Source organism: Canis lupus, chromosome 6 (assembly GCF_003254725.2).
Source record: "Canis lupus dingo isolate Sandy chromosome 6, ASM325472v2, whole genome shotgun sequence".
Lineage (NCBI taxonomy): Eukaryota > Metazoa > Chordata > Mammalia > Carnivora > Canidae > Canis > Canis lupus.
Window position 1 is genome coordinate 64,979,378 of NC_064248.1, and position 5,910 is coordinate 64,985,287.

General features: G+C 42.5%; 1 long non-coding RNA gene across 1 annotated transcript; it reads right to left on the reverse strand.

Moving 5' to 3' along the window:
- Positions 1 to 1,687: 1,687 nt before the first annotated feature.
- LOC112640997 (uncharacterized) lies at positions 1,688 to 4,592 on the reverse strand. The gene is made up of 3 exons (XR_003124402.3): positions 4,522 to 4,592; positions 3,944 to 4,182; positions 1,688 to 1,969 (listed from the first exon to the last, which is right to left on the reverse strand). It is a non-coding gene; the product is annotated as an uncharacterized LOC112640997 (long non-coding RNA).
- Between the last annotated feature and the right edge of the window lie 1,318 nt (positions 4,593 to 5,910).

Consider the following 5,910-nt stretch of genomic DNA (forward strand, 5'->3'; position numbering starts at 1 on the left):
TTGTCGCCTTCCAGGGCCATGCCTCTTCTGCTTAGCGCCTCGCTCTACTGCAACTTCAACCTTGCAACTTCCCCTGGATCCTTCCCCACACAAGCACACAAAACTCCCATCTTTAACAATAACATACCCCTTTGATCCCCATCCCACACTCCTACCTTCACATCCCCAAACTCCTCTGCCTTTCCACCTCCCATTCACTTCCTGGGCCTGGGTCATCTGACTTCTGTCTCTATCACTCTCCTCTTTCACTGCAAACAGTAGTGACCTCCTAATTACCAAAGCCCCTAATTCCCAGATCTTAAAGGATAACTCTGCTGCGTTTGACACTGTTGTCTCACTGCCGTGGCTTTCATCACCACTCTCCCCCGCCTGTTTCCCTCTTACGCCCAGACTGTTCCTGTCTCCTCAGAGGTTTTTGTTTCTTTACCTGCTTCTTAAATGCTGGCATTCATCAGGATTCCATCCTTAGCACACTACTGTTATTGGACATCCTCTCACTAAAAATCTCATCCATTCTTCAAGCTTTCAAATACCACTTACATGTTAAATTCCCAAATGTGTATTTGCTGCACAATCTATCCAGATGTTTAGAATCATTAGCATAAAGCCTGCTAACCATCTTTAAACCCAACATGTCCAGAACTGAACTCATCCCTGTAACCTTCCGAATTGGCTTTCTCACATATAATCTGTATTTAACCGTCTTCTGAGCATCTGAATCACTCATACCTGGAACCTGAGAATTTTCCATGGTTCTTCCCTCTCCCCCCCCCCCCCCCCAACAGCTTTGGCCACATTTGCTTCCTCCATATCCTTCATCTGGTCCCTCTTCTCAGTCTCTGCTACTGTTATTTTAGTCCTATAATAATGCTGTCCTTCTCTGGCCACCCGCTACTAGTGATTTTGTTGATATGCAAGTAGTTTCTTGCTTAACTCTCAAGCTTCAGCTGTTATCAGTAAATCCCTGCACCTTCTATGTGTCCCAGCATGGTGGGCCTCCTTAAGTTCCATGCATGTACGCACTACGCTTCCTCTCACTGAAGGGCCACTGCCCACATCATCTCCTCTTTCTTCCTTTCTTTTTTTAAAACATTTTACTTATTTGATAGAGAGAGAGAGCGAGAGCGAGCATGAGTGGGGTGAGGAGTAGAGGGAGAAGTAGGCTACCCTGCCAAGCAGGGAGTCCCACATGGGGCTCGATCCCAGGACTCCAAGATCATGACCTGAGCCAAAGGCAGATGCTTAACCGTCTGAACCACCCTGGTGACCCTCATGTCCTCTTTCTGGACAGCTAGTCACTCTCTCTTTTTACCTCTACCCATTCTTTACACCTCCAACTCTGATTTCTTCAAAGAATCCTTTGTCACCCTACCACCTCATTATTTTTAGTCTAGATTAGGCACACGAGAACCATGCTCCTTTCCACCAGAACACTTGGTCAGGTTGTAATTTTACATAGGACTATTTGACCATACATCTCCTCGACCACTCTGTAAGTTCCTTAAAGGCGGGAATTCTGTCTGCATCAAATCTCTAGTATATAGCATAGTGCTAATACATACACTGCAATCAGTAATTAATTTATAACATAAATGAATGAATAAATGAGAAGCCAGCCACTGGAGACAGAACTTTTATGCAGGAATCTGACAAAGTTCGAAGAATCTTAGAACATGAAAACCTCTGCAATTCCATCTTCTCATGATTGTTACGAGCATCTTCCTATGTGATACAGTTTAAAAAATTGAGAACTTATGTGGTTTCAGAAATATTAAGTCTTTGCCCTAATATGGAGATTTTGTGTGTGTGCATGTGATACAGCAGGTTTTAGCAATGTGGTGCTTATTCTCTTGTATCATGCAATGAAAGAGCACTACTTCTCTCCTTCACCCTTCGTTTTTCTTGGTCTTGTTCAGAATACATCTTCCTTTCTTTTCTCACTGCTGGTGCCATAAATGCTTAAAATGTGCTGAGAGGAAAGTAAGAAAGTATTAACACAAATATTTTCAGAATCAGGTTAGATACTGATACTTAGAAGCAAGGGGAAGTTAGGGCTGTGTTTTTAATTTCTACATCTGAAATTTCACATACTGAGATTCATGGGTAAGTGTATAAATCATAGGAGTAACCAGCCAATGTAAGAAGGAAGTTATATTTTTATTGTGGTGGCTATTTCAAACTGTGCATCTCTCATCACTTAATGTATTTTTTAGAAAACTAAAAGCAGCATAACATTCCAACATAAGCCAGTACCTGGCACTGTCAGAGAAGCTACTAATGCCAACTTAAAGGAGACTAGGACTTGTCAAATTCATTATCTTATATAAACCTTCAGGCATTTGCCAAAACTGAATGTGTTTGAATGTGGGGGAAACAGAGAAATTATTTTTTAAGAAAAAAAATATTGGTACTTGAGTAGAAAAAGTTTCTGTCCCAAAAGAAATCTGCCCACAAACCTGAAGCTTATAGTCAAACCATAATCAAGGACTAAAACAAGACTAGGTTTGGTCCTAGCCCTTCCTTTGACGTTTTTCATAGTTGAATGGCTTTCATCGTGTGTTAGTGATTGTTAATTCATTTTCCATTATAACTCTCTCTATTTTACTTCTATCATACCAAAACCTATAAAGTGTGGGTGTTTATGAACATGGCTCTCAATGTGCTATGACCCAAGTAGAAAATATTTGATCACATAATTGCCTATCCCTCCCCCAAAGAAAAACTATTAAAAAGGATCTAGTGAATGCTCGTACTTATTTTTTTTTCTTTTTAATTTTGGCCTTTATGTGTTGCTCTTAAAAAAAGAAAACCTAAAATGAAAAGGTTTTCCATATCTTCTATGATATACATTTATGTAGTTATATCTATTCACATATACATTTTTGTACATTTGTGTACACATATATATGAGAGCTTCTTCACTTGTTTTAATAATAAGTTCTTAAGAGAGTTTCCTGTTGTTTCATAAAAATAATGCCTTACAGTCAAGCTCAGGATGGAATAGCAGTCCCAAAAAGGGCTAAGAGAGAAGGAAGTTATATTGTCAGGGCAGGAGCCAACATAGGAAAAAAAGGTTTGTAGCCTCTCCCTCTCCTCCTGGGAGATACAGATAAAGGAAGAGTCGCCTGTGATCCAGAGGGAAGGACACTGAGTCAGATTCCTTAGGTGATTAAAAGATATAAAGTACAAAAAAAAAGTAAGGTATTGGCGGAGAATCAAGATAGATTATAAAAGACTGCACACAGAAAAAGGAGAGTCTGCTAGCAAAGATGTGGGACTTTTCCCCCCCTCTTCTCTTGAAAAGGAGCCATAGAAAAACTGGAATAGAAATGCTTTTATCTAAAAAGAAAGAAATGAGTACATGTAATTTCTGGGTCATCAGAATAGCTCTGTGGCCAATCCCAGCTCCACCCTCACAGAGAAAAATTGGGCTAATGACCTTGAATGTCTCTTTTTATCTGGTGAAGACTGAAACCGCCTCAGCTGGAGCACGGAGAGACAGGGGATCCCCCCACCAAGTGCAACTTCACCGTGGGAGTGGTCTGGAGTGTGCAGGGATTTGCTCTCCCTTTCGGTAGTTCTGTGCTCAGGGACTGCAAGAAGTTAGCACAGATTCTGAAGGCGCAGGAGGCAGTCGGCCCGCCTCCCAGACCTGGTTGTCCTCACCTATCACACACACGAAGGAAACCCTCGCTTGCATTGGAGGTCTCAGAGGCTCTTCCAGCTGTTTTAGCATATCAGAAACATCTTTTCTAAATCCCAAAAGCCTCAGTTTAAAATAGTCATTCTGACCCCAAATTCCTTTCTGTTGGTGTTGAACTCAGCACTTTCACGAACAACCCCAGAAAATCTCCTTGGTAGGCTGCGCACCATGTGTCCCAGAGGTTAAACGGGAAACAGAGTGTGAATGAGTTGGAGAGTTATTTTATAAACAAACACCAACCAGGATTGAACTCTGTGTTGATTTGGAGGCGACTTAAGTCCAATTTCCTGCTCCTTCCCACTCCTTCCTCTCAGGACCTGGGCTTTATGTGCTGCAAAGAGAGTCCCTGCTGACGGCCTGCCTCTTCGGCACCTCCAGATCCTGATGGGAAGAGACTGCCTTTTGTCACAATTTGACTGACTGGCGAGTGACACTGAAATGATCCATCTTGCTCAGCCTGAAGGACAGTGGCACTAATCCTAAAGGATAAAAAAAAAGTTAAAAGAAGAAGGAGGAGAAGGATAAGGAGGAGGAGAGGAAGAAGAAGGAGAAGAAGAGGAAGGAGAAGAAGAAGAAGAAGAAGAAGAAGAAGAAGAAGAAGAAGAAGAAGAAGAAGAAGAAGAAGAAGAAGAAGAAAAAGGGAAGAAGAAGAGAAAGGAGAAGAAGAAGAAGAAGAAGAAGAAAGGAGAAGAAGAAGAGGAGGAGGAGGAAGAGGGAGGAGGAGGAGGAGGAAAAGAGAAAAAGCAAGTAAGCAAGCAAGCAAGCGGGCTTGGGGAGAAACTGGCTAAAATCTCAGTGAGGGAGAGAAGGGGGGGTACCTTCCGAATGGCAGCTAGTAAGAGGCCTATCCATCAATCCAAAGGTTTCCACACACCTGTCCTGCTATTTCAAGAGCCTTTATTTACCAACCTTATTATGATGCAAAGTTGTGGCTCAAAACCAGGCAGGTCAATGAAGTTCTTCCCCCCACGTCCCAGTCCCACTCTGTAGAAGCCCAGGTGAGCTGAGGGCTAGAGCCTCACCGGAAGGAAGGCCTCTGGGAGCACCTCGGGGGCTCAGAGCTGACCCCTGAGCTGACCCCGGCGTCTGCCTGCCCTCTGTGGCAGACTGCCCACTGCAGCCGGCTGTTGGCTCTGCTCTCCTCACTCTCGTCTTGGCCATCTGCCTGGTCCCCTGCTGTCCTCATCTGCAGGAGCCCCAGGGCTCAGCAAGGAGCTGCCCTTAGTGTGCCCATCACAGCACTGGAAGAAAAAGAACACCCAGATCCTTGCCTGAGAAGCCAGAGAAGCCAAAGAAGCCTTTGGCACAGTGCCAAATTCACTCTCTTAAGGACTTTGGATTTTATAAAGGAAGCCTCCCCAAACCAAAGATTAGAGCAAAAACACCATCTTCAAACTGTCTTTCGACTGACAGTTCTGGGTTTTTTTCATGGAACTGCAAAGCATGCAAGATCACGAGAGCAAGGCCCTCTCGTCTGGCTGCGGACTGGTTTTCAGACACCGCTCTGGTTATTAGTTCACTGCTTAGATATTCAGAGAAATTCTTTGTTAGATATTATACCCTAATGTCTTCCAACCAAGATGAAAATGTCTAACCCTGCAGTACTCTGTGTGACTGCTATTACTTATTCTGGAATTACTGTTTTATTTGATAATTATGTAACGGGATAAGATACATGAAGACAGCGGTCCTGATGTGTAAATAGGCAGATCCTTCTGGTAATTATATCTGTTTATCAGAGACCTGCTGTTTTATTGATATTTTTCCTTTGTAATAGGGTCAATATATCTTGCTCTGTGTTCAGAAATGAAAGCATCCAAATGCCACTCACCTGTGACACCATTTTGAAGTGAATCATATTTACTGTTAGTTGAATTCTAAAGCTTACACATATTTAGAAAACACATGCTCTGTAATACATAACATGAGTCTTAAGTATTAGAGCATCTATTAAATGCTTGGTCACTTTCAGTAAGTGCCTTATCAATTTTATCTGTAATTATTGTTATGTATCAAGATATGCTCTTTGAGTGAGTGTTAAGGGAGAGATGGATGTTCTGACGAAATGCGGGTTCTTCACGTCTCCACATTGCCAATGCTGTGAGGATTGCTGCTTCAACATACACTTGAAATGGCTCGTGTATACTGACGAGATTGAGATCTCAAATTTTAATGGAACAGGTTTGTTTTACTCTTCAGAGAAATAA